The 20,680-nt window shown below is 37.4% G+C and overlaps 2 long non-coding RNA genes across 9 annotated transcripts; both read left to right on the plus strand.

The window, feature by feature from the left end:
- The first annotated feature begins 1,629 nt into the window (after positions 1 to 1,629).
- LOC139964247 (uncharacterized) lies at positions 1,630 to 7,370 on the plus strand. Of its 5 annotated transcripts, none has more exons than XR_011791923.1 (5): positions 1,630 to 1,833; positions 2,385 to 2,551; positions 3,318 to 3,492; positions 4,863 to 5,023; positions 5,900 to 7,370. It is a non-coding gene; the product is annotated as an uncharacterized lncRNA (long non-coding RNA). The 5 variants fall into 5 exon arrangements; XR_011791922.1 differs by having other exon boundaries at positions 1,631 to 1,833; positions 2,385 to 2,527; XR_011791924.1 differs by lacking the exon at positions 2,385 to 2,551 and having other exon boundaries at positions 1,635 to 1,833.
- A 1,515-nt stretch (positions 7,371 to 8,885) lies between these two features.
- Positions 8,886 to 13,750, plus strand: LOC139964003 (uncharacterized). Of its 4 annotated transcripts, none has more exons than XR_011791815.1 (4): positions 8,886 to 9,693; positions 10,506 to 10,679; positions 11,563 to 12,723; positions 13,028 to 13,750. It is a non-coding gene; the product is annotated as an uncharacterized lncRNA (long non-coding RNA). The 4 variants fall into 4 exon arrangements; XR_011791814.1 differs by having other exon boundaries at positions 11,563 to 12,305; positions 12,541 to 13,750; XR_011791813.1 differs by having other exon boundaries at positions 11,563 to 11,754; positions 12,115 to 13,750.
- The last annotated feature ends 6,930 nt before the right edge of the window (positions 13,751 to 20,680 follow it).

Below are 20,680 nucleotides of genomic sequence, written 5' to 3' on the forward strand. Positions count from 1 at the left end.
GTTGTACTGACAGGGTGAGTAATATCCTATATCATGATTCAATTAGATTAGAAACTGCACAAATGATTTTCACAAATGATTTCGAGTTGGTTAGCATCATGTTTGATCCCTAGAGTAAGGCAAAATATGTCACCAAAAACAGAACTAGTATTGTTCGATACAGGTGACAAACGCCTACAGTGGAATTACGATCTTCCTTACCGGTTTCGAACCTCTAGACATACAATCAGCGTCCATAGCCTCGTGGTTAGGGTGTCCGCGTACAGAGCGGAAGGCCCGTGGTTCGAATCCCGGTGGAGACTGAAAGTTTTTTCACTGTTCTGGATTTTCCAACTCATTACGATTTTCATTTATATATATATATATATATATATATATATATATATATATATATATATATATATATATATGTGTGTCCTTAAACTTTATGGAAGGTTTAAATTGCTGCGATAAAAGCATTTGTTGACATGTGAGTCTTCAGATAAATATTGACAGCAATGTATTATTGTTCAAGTTGTGATGTGCACAGTCAAAATTTAATACTGTAGCCATGTTTATGTTTCGATAGAACTCATGCCTGAGTGTGATACAAAGCGCCTGATTTTAAATAAAATATAAAACATTCCAGATTTCAAGTATATGAAACTTTTTTTGAGCTTGATTAGAGAGGTAATTTTTTAAATATTTTCCAATGGTTCAACGAAATTATTGTTAATGCAACTGCATATATTAACCCATGTGTTAATACTGTTTAGGCTAACTGATTACTTAACGAATCAGTTTAACTAAAGTAAAAGTAAAGTAAAGTAAAGTAAAATTTATTGATATTCATCATAAAATGACAATATAATAAAATGGACTACAGCATCTCAAAAATAGGTTCAAAAAGTTATCTATGTATCATACAATTCAAAGTTTTAATACTTCTAGGTAAAAATGATCGCCTAAACCGTTCTGTCCGCATACGTGGGATCGTGTAAAATCTACGTGGTCTCATGTAAAAATCAAAGAGAGGGTGATCGGAAAGTTTGCTTTTGTGTATATCTTCTAAATTCTTTACGTTGTAAGACTATGCCATTTGTGAGGTAATGATGACATCACATATAAATCACGGCCAGGCAGTTTAAAACTTATAAATAACTTTTCAACTATCATTAAAACGAAGACAGTTTGCGTCAGAAACGTTTAAATCCAAGCACCCAACAAAGGTCGGTTGGAATTTTTGCAATTTTATAGAGGCATGTGAAAAAAAAATCATAGAATTAAAAGTAACATTCAATCCTTCCCATGATTGCGGTTTAACACGAAGGTCACCCTTACCGTGAATTTGTTTAACAAGTCAACGAGTGACACTCCTGACGGTTTCTACTACTACAATCTGTTTCTGTGATATTTTCCGACGAACAAGAAAACGGCGACCACAGTCGCGTAGTAACATACAAGTGCTACCTCCTTAAGCTTATATTATGTACGTACGTGAATTTGATATAAAACTTGAGGGTCAAAGGTGAACAAGTGAAGTACACTACATGATGTGAGTTAGTATTAAACGTTAGGCCTACTTCAAGTTGATTCAATGACTAGGATATACCGGCATTTTAAATTCTTAAATTATTATTCCTCTCGACAATTTACGGTGCAATTAAAGGCAGGAGCCCAGGAAGTTATTGACCAAGCGATTTTGCCAATTTTTTGACAAGTTCGGTTCGTTGTAATACGCCTCAAATAGAACTTAGAAGAAAAGGGGCCTCTACGGGCTCTAACTTAGGCCCTAGGTAGCGTGCACACTATTTCTATACTGAAGTCTGTGTAGGCTAGGTCACAACATCAAAGGTGAGTCCTAATTTCGTGCAGCTATTTGATTAGTTCGATTGATGCTTCACGTTCCTTAACCTTCAGCTTTATTTAAAAAAAAACGTGTGTCTTTGTTGTTTCACCTACAAATCTGTTAAAATTTCGTAGAAAATAACATTGTCACGTCCAACTCCAACTTAGCAAGAGCTAGGCCCTCAGCCTATTTAATCAGTGAAGCCAGGATAGTGTTAACATATCAAAATTGTTAAAACGTGAAGTGCTCCTAAATCCTAATTTCGTTCCTGTTGTCGGCTACTCCAAAATCCTAAAATTTTATTGCAACTATATAATTAGTTTTGAATCAGTTTAATATAGTAACAAGGAATATTATTGCTTCAGAGACTGACATGCACCAGTGCAGTAAAACGTTTACAGTCTTCAATTTCATGGGGGTGAAAGCCTCATGTGTACCCCTTCTCCCCTCTGGGTCAGACATTGGGCCAAGATTGGGGTTGAGATATTGGAGTCCAAGGACACTAGCATATTATCATATTCAGGTTTACTAACTGCTCTTTTCCACTTTAAAACAGACCTTCAACATCAGGAAGTAAAGAGAGAAGAAAGGCTCAGCACAAGTTACCTGTGCTTCACAAAAAGAGGAAGAGTAATAAGGATCAGCCAGTTGTCAGCCCTTTAGAATTCATCAAGAAGGAAGTTAATACAGCATTCTTAGGTGAGAACCCTTAGAAGCTGTCAGGTACGGTAGCAGTACAATATACTGCCTCAGGAATTGGAACTGTTGTGGTTTTAGAACAGGGGGCCCCTACTAGCCAGATTGAGCATGCCAGACAATCTAATCTGGCCCACCAAAAAACAAAGGGGAAAAAAAAACCAACCCTTTTGGTTCACAAATTTACTGGACAAAAAAAAAATTGAAGAGAATTTGAATAAGCGTTAATTTTCAACACGAAAAAACATTGATAAAAGTTTGTCCTAGATCCTAAAACAATCATCTTCCATTTTCAGCAATCTATTTTTGGCCTTTTGTTAGTCAAAATTTCCTCCTGTGGCTACCATGGTGGGCCCGCATACTGTATGAGTAATATTCAGCAACCCACAACTAAAAGGACAGTAGGCAGCTGTTAAATTCATTTTACATCAGTTTCTGTGCAGTGTCCTTCATACTGAGCCATCTGTATGCCTCCTACTGCATGCTCATTAAGAACTGCATCAACTGTTGACTTTTCACCAGAAATTTACAACATCAATAGAAGTATCAGTTTTTATTTGAGTGTTATCGGGGAGGGGTCAGAACCCCATTAATAATGTGTTCATTAATTGAACATTGCTTTTCAACATACTTTAACAATCATTATAGTCACTGTGTACATTTGGTTTGAATAGTATTTTTAGCTTTACAAAGTTTACGGAAAACATTTTGCATACCAACAGTATGGCATTTTCCTGTCAGTTGATGTTAGCTTTGCAGAAATTTACTTACCATCGTTTTTACTTCTCCACAGGTGTTGCAAATATTGACATAGAAAATCTAGAAGTTGGTCGGAAGTTGAGAGAAGTGAATGTGTAATTTCTCACCAAACTAAAAGAGGCTATGTTAGAATTTAACAACCACAATATCAACCACTGACTGTTATAGCAACAACTTTGGAAAACTTGGAGAATTTTTCAGAACCCACGGTGAGTAATCAGCACTTGATTATAAAGTGATTTTTATAATGGAGTGCTTCATAATTGTTTATCAAAAACCATGCAGCAGTGACTGCTTGTGTGTGCATATGTGAGAGAGAGATGCCTTAGCTCAAATTTTGAAAACTTTGATAATTCAACAAGTGCAATATGCATGAAGTTCATACTTGGTAGAAAGCTACCCCTTAGCAAATTCTCAGCTGCAATTGTTATTTAATTGCCAGTGGTCAACAGTTATAAACCCCATAAATGACCTTACTGAAGTAAAGGTTAAGTGAAATTAGTATGCTTATCCCTCAATCGAGTGCTTACCACTTGCTGTTACTTAGTACGTCAAAAATTGTTTGAGGTCCACACCACCTAAAAATCTGAAACTTTGTTAACAGGTTATCTCACCATGTACAGCTTACATATAGTTCACACTTTGAACAATTAGAAGAATGTATTCGGTATCTACCACCTTAGTAAATTCTTCACTGTTATTGCTTTGGGAGGGGCCAAAGGTCATATGAGATACTGTAACCAATGGTCTAAACCTGAAAACTTTGTGAATGAGCTAACTCAAAGAATAAAGCTACATAGAATGTCAAATTTGTTCCTCTGATTGAATACTTGCCATCTATAATGTTAACTTTTTTTGAGGTCAAATGTCATTTGAGGTCAATTTTAGTTAAATTCTGAAAACATATCTCACTAAGTACAGCTTGCATGAAGTTAATGCTCAGTATGAAGACACTCTTAGTAAATACTCAGCTGATAGTGTGTTGGGAGAAGTCAAGGTCATTTGAGGTCACTAGTGGTCAACAACTGACAACTTTTCTAGCTGAAGAAGTGAAGTTTTGGTAAATTTCAAATTTGATAGGAATTAAGCATTTGTCTTCTTTTTTTTTTGGCTGTTTCGGTCAACGTCACTCAAGGTCAGTTAATTTCAGTCTGAAAAACTGCTTGAACATGGTACCTCACCATGCACATGGCAATATTAGCCCTAGACAAGAAGAACAACATGAACAGATCTTTTACTTGACATGTGGATTCCTACATACATCATAATATTAAAAACCTTTGAAAACATGATAACTCAGGGTTGTCCACACCATATCTTTGAGTACACATTTAGTTCTCCTTTGCTAATAGTTGCAAGAGATTTTTTTTCCATTTCACTGTGGATCCCATGTACTCAGTAGAACTCTCCCTTCCAATGCCCTACAATAACAATAGGCAAAGGAATCACTAAGCCCTGTGGCTTTCTGTTTGCATGTCAATTACACCTGATCTTTGAGGACAAAAGTCTGACATTACGCTACTTTGACTTAAGTTACTGATATATTCATTTTCACATTTTGTAACAAATTTTCTTTCAGGCAAATGGATACCATTATGAAGTTATTGGTGGCATCCACAATCTGACAGCCTGTAAGGAGCTGAGAGAGAGAAATCCAGACAAGAATGTAAAGATACAAAACTTTGGTTAGCAAACAAGCACATCAAAATAGGGGAAACCAGGCATCAGATGAGCATTGAGGTAAAGGTGACTACTATGAATGTTGTTTTTTTTGAAGAATTTTTGCCGAGCAGTTATTCATCTCATTCCTCCATATTGTATATTCAGGTTGCAATGACCTATGCATTAAGACATTGAAAGTGTGTATGGAAAGTCCTTGTCTACACATAACACATAACTTTGTGTTGTGCACACAGAATCGCTCTCTTACAGTATGTGAATTTTCAAATAATTGTTATCTAATCACTCTCATAGGAAGGATTAGGTACAATATTGTAGTTCCTTTGCAAGTTGGACCATTAACAGTATTACGCAACAGTTGCCATGGTAGTGGTTAGTTTTCCCAATAGGGGTCATTCATTGTGGGGTATTGCATGGTCACCAGAAGTGTTTGACTGAGGGAGGGGTAAAAGTTGTCTGTGTGGGGTGTCCAATTTTATGTCAAACAGTCCTCTTCAATGACTGGGTTGATTTTCTTAAAACTTGGTATGAAGGTGTTTTAGGGTTAAAGTCTATGTCTAGCAGAACCCCCCCCCCCCCCCAGAAACATAGGTCAAATGTCACATCAAATTAAATTCAATGTTTTAATTCAATATTACTCCAAGGGGACACATTACATTCAAATGGAATCTTCACTTGTATAATGGGAACAACATGTAGGCTACTAATACAGGCAGAAATGTGACCTCTGTCATAGTATTACTCAGATTGTAGAGGACAGCAGAGTGATAGCACTGCAATCATATGACAGTATAGTCCTGCTAACTTATCATATCAAAAACATTTGCAGTCTTTGTTCATTTGTTTTTTTACTATCAATGCAACAGATAAAAAATAAATAAAATGGTTAGACTGTCAGTGTAGAATAAAGTTTTATTTCTCTCTTTTTTTCTGAAGATGACACAGAAATGCTCACACTGAGTCTGTTTGGTCTGGCCATTGCGTTCAAGAGGAAAACCATTGCAAGGAAACTTTGATGGGATGATGGCACAGAACTTAATGTGACTATTGTTGCTAGGGATGATCCTAGATCACAGAGGATGAAAAAAATGTGTATAGCACGGATTAAAAGAAGCGTATTGATTTTGGTGAAGGTCAAAGGTCATTTGGGGACAACAGGGAAGTTAATTGTCTTGTAGGGTATATGTGTTCAGGAAGTGGCAACACTGAAACAGCCACATGGTCTTCTACTCTGCAAATCCTAAAATGCATGTTTTAAGTGTGTGTGAAATAAAAAGGGGGGGGAGGGGGGTAAGGTTACAGTGACTTTCTCTTATTATTGTATTTTTTTGGTGAAAAATTATTAGTAGGGGTATCAGTATGCCCATTAGAGCAATCTGAGGGTCTGAATAGTACATCCTTCAGAACTGCATTGTAAGCCACTCCAACCAGTAGCGGGGCGTATTGGTACGCCCCTTAGAACTGTATTGCAAGCCACTAAATTTTGTTACTTCTTGGTGCTAAATGACACTCCAACCAGTAGCGGGGCGTATTGGTACGCCCCTTAATGGTGTTAGTTCTTGCTGCTAAATGACACTCCAACCAGTAGCGGGGCGTATTGGTACGCCCCTCAGAACTGTATTGCAAGCCACTAAATGTTGTTACTTCTTGGTGCTAAATGACACTCCAACCATTAGCGGGGCGTATTGGTACGCCCCTTAGAACTGTATTGCAAGCCATTAATTTTGTTACTTCTTGGTGCTAAATGACACTCCAACCAGTAGCAGGGCGTATTGGTACGCCCCTTAATGGTGTTAGTTCTTGGTGCTAAATGACACTCCAACCATTAGCGGGGCGTATTGGTACGCCCCTTAGAACTGTATTGCAAGCCACTAAATTTTGTTACTTCTTGGTGCTAAATGACACTCCAACCAGTAGCAGGGCGTATTGGTACGCCCCTTAATGGTGTTAGTTCTTGGTGCTAAATGACACTCCAACCTGTAGCGGGGCGTATTGGTACGCCCCTTAGAACTGTATTGCAAGCCACTAAATGTTGTAACTTCTTGTTGCTAAATGACACTCCAACCAGTAGTGGGGCGTATTACTACGCCCCTCAGAACTGTATTGCAAGCCACTAAATGTTGTTACTTCTTGGTGCTAAATGACACTCCAACCAGTAGCGGGGCGTATTGGTACGCCCCTCAGAACTGTATTGTAAGCCATTAATTAATGGTGTTTCTTCTTGGTGCTAAATGACACTCCCTTGCAGTTGTGGGGTGTATTTGTTTCACTGATTCACTTTTGTACAGGGACAAGAGGTATTTTTCTTCCTTTATTCATGTAAGAAATTAACCTACTAAATTTCAGTTTATGGTCATGTAGATAAAATATAACATGAAATACATAAGTTGGTACAAACAAAGAATAATTTTCTGATTGTGTTATTTTTTGTCTCAAATTTATGTATCTGCAGTATGATTACAATGCATTTGCCTTTTTAACTCACATTTTGAAGGTTTAAAGACAATGACAGTCGTAGCGTAGATTTTTCCCTTATATGTACCATATTTTTATACCCGAGTGCAAACGTCATTAAAAGCAATATAATTTCTGGTAAATTTATCAATGTTGAACAAAAAGTTTTTTTTTTCTTGGATAAAAGTCAGGTTTAAATAGTTCCTAGAAACCCTAAATGTTTCCTAGCCTCTTATAGATAGATAGATAGATAGATAGATAGATAGATAGATAGATAGATAGATAGATAGATAGATAGATAGATAGATAGATAGATAGATAGATAGATAGATAGATAGATAGATAGATAGATAGATAGATAGATAGATAGATAGATAGATAGATAGATAGATAGATAGATAGATAGATAGATAGATAGATAGATAGATAGATAGATAGATAGATAGATAGATAGATAGATAGATAGATAGATAGATAGATAGATAGATAGATAGATAGATAGATAGATAGATAGATAGATAGATAGATAGATAGATAGATAGATAGATAGATAGATAGATAGATAGATAGATAGATAGATAGATAGATAGATAGATAGATAGATAGATAGATAGATAGATAGATAGATAGATAGATAGATAGATAGATAGATAGATAGATAGATAGATAGATAGATAGATAGATAGATAGATAGATAGATAGATAGATAGATAGATAGATAGATAGATAGATAGATAGATAGATAGATAGATAGATAGATAGATAGATAGATAGATAGATAGATAGATAGATAGATAGATAGATAGATAGATAGATAGATAGATAGATAGATAGATAGATAGATAGATAGATAGATAGATAGATAGATAGATAGATAGATAGATAGATAGATAGATAGATAGATAGATAGATAGATAGATAGATAGATAGATAGATAGATAGATAGATAGATAGATAGATAGATAGATAGATAGATAGATAGATAGATAGATAGATAGATAGATAGATAGATAGATAGATAGATAGATAGATAGATAGATAGATAGATAGATAGATAGATAGATAGATAGATAGATAGATAGATAGATAGATAGATAGATAGATAGATAGATAGATAGATAGATAGATAGATAGATAGATAGATAGATAGATAGATAGATAGATAGATAGATAGATAGATAGATAGATAGATAGATAGATAGATAGATAGATAGATAGATAGATAGATAGATAGATAGATAGATAGATAGATAGATAGATAGATAGATAGATAGATAGATAGATAGATAGATAGATAGATAGATAGATAGATAGATAGATAGATAGATAGATAGATAGATAGATAGATAGATAGATAGATAGAGATTCATTTCGTCCATAAGATATGGAAATTTGTCGCCCTGCAGCAAAACACATAAAAAATCAAAGTTTGAAGTTACATACAGAATACAGTTAAATATTAGTATGAACAAAACACAGAGAAGTTGAATGAAAAGGTAAAAATATCAACAGCAACAATATCCATACATGTGAGAAAAAAAATACACATATATACATATATATACATATAACAAAAACAAACAAACAACACTTACAACCCTCAGGTTGAAAAGAGAAACAGAATTGAGTAAAAAAGAAAACCTGAATCTGTTATGCTTAGACCGCGGCATGCGAAGTCTGCTGCCTGAACGGCAGAATACATAGTTCTGGAAAAGAGGATGTGTATGGTCTTTTAATATTCCATGGGTTTTCTGGTGCACCATATCAATGTAGAGTTCATAGACAGTTTTCAAAATAGCACGTGAACCTCCTCACTCCGCCTCAATGACCTTAACTGTAGTCTGAATATGCATCAGAAGCACAATTTCACTTATTAACGTCCAAGCAGCCCTCATGCGCAACAATTCTGACCGGTCTACACACCGTCCATAAAAGGTTCATGCCCTCACCTAAATCAGTCACGAGAAGTTTGTTATCTCCCCCCCCCTACACACACACCACCATGACCACTGCCACCATTGGAATCCTGTGCACGTCACTGCGTTGCGTGATAATACCGCTGCTTTCCTGTAGTAAACAAGATTGTACGGTGTTTTTTGTCCACTTTACAGATAACATAACTTGCCAGGATCCGCCGTCCATGGATCACGCCTCCTGGAGCAGAAATGTAGCTAAAGTAACTTACACTTGTAACAAAGGTTATAGCCTTGAAGGAGACGGGGAAATCATTTGAAGCGAAGATGGTTCTTGGTCTCTTATTAGAGGGCAATGTCTTCGTAAGTATTTGTTATATTGAGATCACATAATCATTAGCTTTAGTCAGACGATGAGCTACATGACGGAGAGGAGTATACAAAACCTATAGAGCTTTCCATCTAAGTTTGAAAACAACCTGGCAGTATTGCTCGCCAACATAACTGCTCAAGGTGTTAAATGGTATAATGGGTTTGACGTTTTGATCCGAGCAGGATGTTCTTCAAAGGCAAACTGTGAAACAGAAAACAGAAAGCACACATTGAACACTAGACAGCAAAATTGGACCAATGAACAATGAATAGAGTTAGCATAGACTGAGCAAATGAGATGAACCCGCTTATATCATGAAAGGCCTGTATGTATGTAATATGGAATTGAACTGCGCAGAAGGATGTAGCAATGTGGGTTGAATAGTAAGTATATAGGTGAAAGGGGAGCAGGAAAATGGTGAAGTAGGAAGAATATAACAGTTGAGTATCGAGGATGGGCAGGAATTGTGATGAATAGAGGAGTGTGAGGAAAGAGAGATAGAGGGAGAGAGGTATGGGTAAAGTGAGTGAAGTTGTTTAGTCATTCCATTCTTGGATGTTGAGACCATGGGGAAGAATCGTTGCATCCACAGCCGTTCCCTTCTGAGGCGAACAGTATCGGTGTGGTTAACTACATCAACCTCCAATGCCATGTAAAAACACGCCAGGTGTTATAATGATATGGTGTGATTGTAGAAATGATGAAAATGTCCACCAATCAGAGTTTAAAAGTTACAATATCTTTAAAATCTTGACTTTCTTGCAAAACGGTCACTTTTAACGTTCTACTCTGTCCTTTTCAGTACCAACTTGTGATCCGCCAGGAAGATCAGAAAATTTGATTCAAATCGGCCTAGATTATTCCGTTTCCGCTACTGTCTATTACAAATGTACAGCTGGTTACACATTACAAGGCACATCTACCCGTACCTGTTTAGGAAATCGAACTTGGAGCGGCAGCAATCCGTCTTGTTTAGGTGAGGTTATATCAATCAGGGAATTGAGACGAATCTTCAATATAACTGCATCGTTTTTTTATTTTTTTTTTATCTTTGCTATGCATCAGACGGTGGCGCCTTTTATGTTTGGTGTAAAGCTTTAAGTTTGTCTAGAGCTTTTTCAATGTATAAAGAGACTTATCCTGCTGACATTTGCAACGAGCAACCTTTGGGGTGTAAGGGGGGGGGGGCTGGAAATGGGTATACTTATCTATTAGAACGGAATTGGGATCAAGGACTTTTAAAACTCGTCACTTTCAGAAAGGATGGTCATATGTCTATTTAGTTATGAACTTTTGACGGAGTGTATATATCGTAGTGCAAGTTTGCATATATTTTAAGCAAGTTTTACCGTAAATTCACTTATAAGCCAAAAGAAGGCAAGTTTGTTCTGACACTTTTACGAGCTACTTTTAACAAGCTATGACCGTGAGTCATTGAATCCCTCCCTACAAAGCGCCCGCAAGCCGTTGTTCCGACCGAGTGCATTATTACACTTAAAAAGACATTTCAGGGGATATCTCCTTTGGCCTGTGAAAGGAAATTTAATCTTGACATTTCTAGTGAACTTTTCAAACGATTCCTTTATCTCGTTTTGGAAATTGTATATTTTTAAGAGTGTATTCATAGCTTAATCATCCACTTTTATAGCAGAGAAATTAATTCAAATATTGCAGAAAACAAAAACAAAAACACCCTATGATAGTACACTTTAAAAAAGATTGAAATGACGTTATCTGAAAATGAAATGGTAGATTTTGAAGAAATTTTACCAGTATGATGTTATTTACATTCTTCTATGTATTTTTCTTACATCTTAAAATAACAGTTTCATTTATTTAAGAGAATAATTTCATTACAGCAAACAACTGCCCACCACTTGTGCCTGGAACTAATTTGACGATTCAACGAAGTGGGACCGGTAATTACATTGTCCACGACGTTGTGACATTCGCTTGTGTTGAAGGTTTCATCCTAAATACACCAGGCCCTATCGATTGCACATGTCAAACTGACAGCCAGTGGTCATGTGGAGGCGTTCCAAATTGTACAGGTACGTCCCAACTCACTTACCACTGCCCCCCCCCCCCCGACTCCCATAAAGGTTCTGGTATCATCACTGAAATGTATATCGTATACAGATAACTGTACATTGTATTGAAAACAGCTACACTCCAGGATGTTATGACTGGCAATGACCGGCATATTTGTTACTACATTGATGTTGTTGTTTGCTTAAACATCTGGCATCACACAACAAAACGAATTGAAACCTTTTTTCCCCTTCACATTGTAACGTAGAAACCCAAAATACAAGCGCATCATATCTGATAGCTTCATGCTATTTCAAATATCAATTAATGGTCTCTTCTGGGGATTAATTTTTTTCCTTTTTCTATTTTGCCAAATGTAGCAAATAGATGTCCACTTTCTCAACCAACTGGACGGCTAAGATACTTTGAAGAACCGGATAGAGATTACTTCAGTTATAACGAGACTGTACAATAAAAATGTACCGATCGTTCCACGACGACCCTGGATGGTGACGCTGTCAGGAGTTGCTCACACGAAACCGACTGAGTGGAACAGAGCCTTCTTGCAAATGTAAGCAATGAGATTAATTTGTTGGAGGGGGACAAAAGACGAGAGAAGGAGACCTGATTCGTGTTTCATTCATTTGCTTGTTCTCACAATCGGTTCATCGTTATAATTGAACCCGAACTTCACATCATGCGTCAATTACTTATTAACGAGTTTTTTTCTTTTTTTCCCTTTCTATTTACCTTTTCCACATACTTTCCCCTCCCTCAAACATCTTCTTTGCCATCTTTGCCATTAGTTAAGTGCAGGGAACTTCAACCTACACCAAGAGATGCCACTAAAGTAAATTCGTCGCATCACCGACACCATGGCGGTTACGTCATTTATGTGTGTAAAGAAGGTTACAGGATGATAGGTACAAACAGATTCGTTTGTCAAGATGGACAATGGACGGAGGGGGACTTTCCAAAGTGTATTCTGGGTAAGACATGAGTGGACAAGTCTCTTGTCTTTTTTATTTTAAAGTAAACTCCAATATTTTAATCCCTTTTAGCGCTGGTGTTACAAAAAAAGAGAAATGTCTTCACATAAATACTTCCTCTAACACATACATTTACAGACGGCTGTGGCTCTCTCTTTATTAAAAACGCTTTAAGAAAGTAACTTACTATAATTGATAGCTAACCACTACCGGTGTTGAACAAGTGTTTCTGTAAAACCTGAACGAAAATAGAGGGACAATACATTCATATTTTGCTACTTGTGTTTTTCTTTAATTTCGTCAGATACAAGTGGTCAACACGATTACCAGATTCGTGTATCTAATAACTTTACCATGATAAACGAAAAAGTTATAGCCTACGAAGGAGATAGATTCCTCGAAATGTCTTGCAGAGTACCTACGTATAAAAGACCTAGGTGGTATTTCAACTTAGGAAGCAATCACCTATCTGGAACGAGAGAACCAGGTGGGTACATATTCGGCTGGAAGATTTTCAATTCAGCGACTTGCTCCCATTTTTTTTTTGGCATTTGAAGGTCAGCAACATCGCGGGTTGAAATATTCAGCGAGCTAACAGTTGCCACCATTATTTCCAACCATCTGTTTGTAAGGGTGGCGGAAGGATTATACCCTTCAACACGTAGCTACGAGGGGGGGTTTACTTGCATTCCCCCTTCCTACCATAAACGAAATAATAGTAATATAGGAACAGCAATACACTTCTGATGAATTTTCACGTTTTTCGCCATCAATGGTATGCAATAACCTCTGTTTTTCTTTCAGGAAGCGCCTGGTTCAAATTTAGCCTGCAGCCCCTACGGAGGTCCATGTCTGGCAACTATTCGTGTGTAGTCCGAGGAGAGTCTGGCAAATTCGTTAATATATCCCTTGAAGTTCGTGGTGAGGAAACTTGCTATATGTCATGCAATGTTACCTGGTGTTTTTACACTATGGAAATTATGACTCGCAGAAGTATCGCAAAGTCTATAGTTTCCTACTGCTCTGTTTTCTATTTCCCCTTCACCCTCCCCTTCCCCTTCCCCATTCTCGCTCTCCGACTCGCCCCCACACCATCATATAATTTTCGTATAGGCTGGTAACAGACTGATTGAGAAAAATACATCGTATCCCCCTCACCTTATAGAATCCTTTCTGATTTCACATCTCCCATCCAAGGAGGTTCTATTTGGTTTGGATGGAAGATGCAAAGGTAGGCAATATATAACCATGTCTTTGATTTGGGTGATGGTGGACGATATGTCATATTTCTGGAGGTATGTCTCACGCTTCTGCGCGCCTGTGAATATAAAATAAATGGAAGTGAATGTTTCAAAACTTCCAAAATCCTGCATGATACCATATAATGCTATATTTTAATCACCTCATACATATAATGTAAACACATTCCTCTGTGTTAACATATCTCCTCCTAATGGTCTAAATAAACCCCTCCGAAAAACTCCTCAAAACGTATCAACATTAATGATATAAATAACCGGAGTGTCTCTCACAGGAAGGAAAAATTCAAACATTTTCAAAATAATCTAAAATTCCAAACTGTTAAATGGCTGTCAGCTTTGCTTGTTATTGAACTTGCTTCAAGTAGCATTTTTTCACTCACAATCAAGTCAGAATTGATTGAAATATCTTTTCTAATCAGTTTGGGTTGTAGACAAGCCACACTACATGACACGGACGGTTTTTCGTCAAAGTCAGTCTAGAGCAATGTATAGGGTGTCCATTATGTGTTTGCATGAACAACTTAAAAATAGTAATACACAAAATATGACGACAGATCATGAAGAAGTTCGAATTCAAGGTATAACGTTAAATGCTTGTCTACACTGCGGTTGGACACCTGCAATCACAAATAAGTTACGCTTGGCAGTTACATTAGCACACTGCGGTTCAAGCGTCCTTTGACTCGAGTCAGAGAACAATAGTATTCACTGTTGATGTCAGTTCTGTATGAAGATATAAAACACTGATAATGTGCATTCTGACAGTTAACCCACCACAATGGAGGTTATAGGTCGGTTAATTACGCGGTGACTTGATTCGGGTTTTCAAGAATGGTATGGTTTAGACATTTTATCCTTCACTGACCTTTTCAGGTTTGCCAAGCAGAATTACCAGAGATCAATGTCTTAAACACCAGAAGTAATAAGTACCATATATTTGTCAAAACTCCTTTTTATTCTCAGAGGGTTATGGAATAATTTGTCTGAGAAAGTTGTACTTGCAAGGAGTGCACGAACATGGGAAGTATCACTTCCTTGGTAAGAATGGCTTTGGGTGTTCATTTAGAATATTTGAGAACAAATGGAGAGTGAATGCTTCCAGGAAAGTACTTTTTGAAAACGCCTAGCAATTTTAGCGTGCTATGATTTGGGGCGATTGGCTATGCACTTTCAATTTATTTTAAAAGCATACCCATATACATGCAAGAAACAAAAACTCCACTTGGTTATTCTTAACACAAAATATATTTCATTATACGGAAATAAGTCCAAAAATTTTCCTCACCTTAATGCTGTTTGGGATCGGCGGTATATTTCGAATCTTCATGTAATTGGTGACAAGGGCTCTTTGGTTCCAAAAGTAGAGTCCGGACAAGTCCGAAAAAAAGAAAAATCTTGAGTCTTCCTCTGCCACACACCAATTTCTTGGTCTCGTCAATTTATAAAATTATTATTTAGGCGTTTCGAACTTTTTCGCAACTTCGGCTCTACGATTTTGCGTTTGGTGCATCCGTGCATGAGCAGTCTAACCTTGTCAGGGTATAAATACGTTGGTGGTCTGAACAACTCCCTGGTCTAACAAACGTATACGTATGTGTATGCAACTACCACAGTGAAAATTTACGATATCAAATAATAGTGCGGATGTTTGTGGTAGAAAAAAGACAACAAAGTCTGGTTGAACATCTCCACGTTTGCGGTCAACATCGAGAGGGCCGATGAAAGATTATATTACGTAATCATTCCTATCACGTTGCGTTCTCTCACACAGGAAATGAAGGTTAACGTTTTTTAAGTTGAGGACATGCCATGGCCTTAGCCTTTAATTAGAACTATAGTTGTAAATAATGAAAACAGTGTGTTTGGGGAATAGGATCATTTATATACCTACCAGTATGTGTATGCATGGAGGTCAAAAACAGGTAAAAAAACCAGGTAAAATGGAGGTAAAAACAGTTTTCCCTCCATGGTGTATGCATGTGTGCATGCGTGAGTGTATGTATGTATGCAATGCATGTACGTGTATAGGTATGGATGGATGGGAATAACAAAGAAGCTGCATTAAACAAATATATGATGCATTTCATTGAAAATAAGGCTGCAGATATATATATATATATATATATATATATATATATATATATATATATATATACATAAATATATATTTCTATATATATATATATATATTATTATTATTATTATCATTACTATTCTAGAAAACCAGAGAAATAAGATGACTCATAATTGACAAATAAGGAGTAAAGTTTTAGAAAATATATTAGAATTTCGGTCCCCTTGGGGCCTTCGTTAGCAATACTTGGCAGTCGAATGAATAGTACAAAATATACTAACACAATGAAAGTTTGACGCTAGGTAAGTGTAAGTTGCATTGATGGAATTAAAAACCAAATAAACCATGACTATACAGGAAGCGGATGAATGAGCAAAGAACGGATAACATGTTTGTAGAACTGATAGTTGTTAAGGCACTTAAGGGGTCCCAAGTCTTTGTCGAGGCCGGTGACTTAATACGAAAGATCCAATCGATTTCTTTACGTTTACGTTCAGTAGCGAATTTGAAGTTCGAGGCAATTAAAATACATTTTTAGTTTTTGAGAGAATGTCTATGAAGATTGAAATGTTCGGAAACGGGGAATCTGATCAAATTATCACGAAATATACTATTTGTGATTACTAAAACGTAAGCGGAACCGGGAGCCTGTTCACCTACATAATTGCCCTCTTTGCAAAGTACACAAAAGAAAATGTAAATAACACACACAAAAGAGGGAATGGGGATAGTTGACTATAGTCTTAGACCCGTTACCGTTAAATATCATTTAATTTCTGTTATTGTGTGATTCCTGAAGAACAGATAAATGAAACGTTAACCTATGTGTACAACAAATTTTACATCATTACTCACTATCACACATTCCCACTAGGATATTTTTAGTATTCAACAGGGTTGTATAGTATTTAGGTTGTCCCTTGCAATTTTAAAGTGAGTGTACGCAGGGACGTAGCTAAGACCTGAAGTTGGGGGGGGGGGGGGATGCAGTGGCTGAAATTCCAACTGGATGGGTTTTGGAGCCAGAAAATTCCGACTGCTGCCTTGAACCCCCCCCCCCCCCAACCCGCACTACTCGTGAACGATACGGTCAGACATCCCATCTTTCGCGACTGCAATTTTGTTCCGAATTTTTTTGCGGTACATTTGTAGCACTGGCCCTCACTTCACAAACTTATTAATCACTCTGGTTAAGCGGGTAAGCAACTGAGTTGAGTTATCTGCTTGATAGGCTACATAGACTACTAACTACAAAAGCTATGTTAATGTAACAAAGGGGAAAACCTTTTTTCAACAAATTATATTCGACAAAATACAGTGCTTTTTCCTAGCGCGCTTAATATTATTTTCTTGGGGGGGGGGGGGGGCTATTTATCACTTGCATGAAAACAATTTCAATTGTTCACATCATTCCAACTGAGCATTTGGAATGAAATGAACACTTAAACATTTTGCAGAAAAATGTTGAGTTGACGACTGATACAATAAGTTATCAATTAAACATTTTGCATAACATTTTTCATTGCTCAGATGGAATGAAGTGAACAATTGAACATTTTGCCAAAAAATGTTCAATTGACGAGATAAGATATGTTGTCAATTAAACATTTTGCAGAAAATTTTTCATTGCTCAGATGGAATGAAGTGAACAACTAAACATTTTGCAGCAAAATGTCCAATTCACGAGATATGATAAATTGTCAATTAATCATTTTGTAGAAAATTGTTCAATTGCTCAGTTAAAGCAACTAAGCAATCCAACATTTTTTTTTTTTTTTTATAAGATTTTATCTTGTTATCTAAACAATTTACTGAAAAATTTCACCCTATGGGGCAAAGTTTTTCTCATGTTGATGGCACTTTAAAGCTTCCGTAGATAAGCATTGAGCGTTTTTATCGTATACGTTGTACAGTAGTTTTATTAGGCATTTTTTTTACAGTATTCAAAATCACACGAAGTTTTGTATGGTGGAGTATAAAGATCGCGAGATAAAATTTCTAAATGTGACAAGGAAAACGTGGTAAATATGACTGATTAAAGGTCAATTTTGACCGAAAATTGTAGGTCACTCACAAATTACAAGAATATATGAAATTAGAGTGCGACAGTCGGAAAAATTAGAGTGAGACAGTCGGAAATTCGGACTGTCGCATTCAAATTTTCCAACTATCATCAGTTTTACACAGAGTTGTCAACAAGTCCCTAGCTGCAAGTCTCAAGTCAAGTCTCAAGTCTTTACCAGCAAGTCTCAAGTCAAGTCTCAAGTCACCTTGAAAATTTCGAGCGAGTCTCAAGTCAAGTCTCAAGTCTTTGGAGGTCGAGTCTCGAGTCAAGTCTCAAGTCCCTATGAGCAAGTCCCAAGTCAAGTCTCAAGTCTTTGAAGTTTGAATACAATGATGCAGGCTACGAATAATGTAACAGTGTTCCAGGAATTATGTGGTATAAATTAAACAGCCGAATAGCAAAACCGGGGCACACGCCACGGAACAAATTACCTCAAAATTTGCTAGCCACTGTTTTATTGAAAAAGGCCAACTTTCAGCCAAACAGCAGCCCTGGATGGAATATTCAACCAAGCCAATGGTAGTTATGGTAACGCCTGTAGTCGTCGTTGGGCGCTCGTAATTCGAGCTTACACGCAGGGCCGTCTTAACGCATGGGCCCACTGGGCCCTGGCCCAGGGCCCCGCGATGCCAGGGGCCCCGCAATCACAGTAACCCCGTGTCTTAATCTGGGAGGAAAACTGATTGAATAGGCCATTATGCCTGATTGCATTCGATACTTGACAACTTGTGACGAGAGTTGGTGAAACACTTGAGAGTTGACATTAAATATTCAAATCTGAGTTGGCAACCCTGGAATATACAATGCCCCGAAGGCTTACACAGAGAAACTGTTACTCCGTAACTATAAGAAAAAGGAAATTGCCTCAGCCACGAAAGGCATAAAATTTGAAAACCGTGGGCAACACCTCACTACCAAACCTAAACAAAAGTAACCACCACTTGTGTTCAAGCTCACCCCATATCAAAACCACGCATTTGAAAAAAGCACTTTAGAAAAATTGGCACTTATTCTCGCAACACGCAACAATTATCCAAACTGTTTCCAAAAGAACCGATTCTAGCCTACAATAGGGCCCAAAATCTCAAAGATTTACTTGTTAACTCAAGGTTTCGTACTAACGAAGAATCAGCTGACTCTCAAGGTTCACACGAAGCTCTTTTAGATGCTCTTATAGCTGCACCATGAGTCCATAAAAACTTGTGCACAGAAAATAGATGCATTTTGAGAATGAGACGCCCAGGCCGAATATAAAATATTCAAAGGCTACTACTGATGAAGCTCCTCCTATGAAGTTTGAAAGCAGAAACCGGTCTAGTTGGTCATAAGAACCTACGCTAGTCTCTCCTACTATTAACAGTACACTCAATTCACCTAATAGGTGCAATTATGTTTCACCATGAGGAGCATGCTATAAGTTCATGTTCCTCGGGCCCTCCCTTAAAAATAATTAATGTTCTTGGCGACTACGTTGCGTTAGATAGTGTAAAACCGCCTACACCTCCCTCTCAGTTGAAAGACTCAACACAAGGGTGTTACAAATGGTAAGTCCAGTATTGTTAGGGAAGGGATGGAGGGCAACTGGAAGATTTCTCTTCTATAATGTATTTCATTTTTTAGATATATGTTATTTAGCTAAAGTTTTATGCTTTATGCGCGACATAGGGAGGGGTGGTAAATGCAGGCATGTCTATGCTTGAGCGATTGTCAAGGATATCAATTTTTCACGCAACTTTTTTTCGAACTCACTTGATTGATGGGCCCCCTCCATTGCCGGGCCCAGGGCCCGGTGATCACTTAAGACGGCCCTGCGTACACAAAACCATAATTATTTATTATCGATATCAACTTATGAAGTTATTTAATGATTAGAAAATTGTGAAATACAAACAAGTCTCTAGTAGAAAAACCGAGTCTTTTGAAGGCAAGTCTCAAGTCAAGTCCCAAGTCTTTGCTAACTTTTTGCGCAAGTCTCAAGTCAAGTCCCAAGTCTCTGACAGCCGAGTCTCGAGTCGAGTCTCAAGTCCTAAAATTTGCGACTCGAATCGGACTCGAGTCCGAGTCCCTGACTCGAGTCCCCAACTCTGGTTTTACAAAGATTGGGGGTGGGGTGTGAGACACCCCCACCCCTCTAGCGACGTCCCTGAGTGTACGTATACACACGGCACGTCGAATAATACACGGGCGAAACTCGCAGTGTCCTGCATTACCATTGAACTTCTGAGTTCGTATATTTTTCAAGAAACCGACACGGATACATACGACAACGTATACCAATATGTAAATGTCTCTCAAGATCGGTATGTCATAGGCACCTATAGATGACTGAATTTCCCAGTGAGGTAAAATTCCTCCTAGATGGTAATCAAACGGTTTAAGAATTTTACCCAAAGGTGGCCATATTTTAATATGTAGCATATATGGGGCCAATACATCATAACTTTAAGCCTTCGAAATAACCTATTGTAGTTGCATATAACAAGGTTTGAACCTAACTGGAGACCAAAACTTCCCCGTATGCAACACCTTTGAAAAATAAAGAGGCGCGGGGGGGGG

The sequence above is a fragment of the Apostichopus japonicus genome, chromosome 22 (genome assembly GCF_037975245.1).
Source record: "Apostichopus japonicus isolate 1M-3 chromosome 22, ASM3797524v1, whole genome shotgun sequence".
NCBI lineage: Eukaryota > Metazoa > Echinodermata > Holothuroidea > Aspidochirotida > Stichopodidae > Apostichopus > Apostichopus japonicus.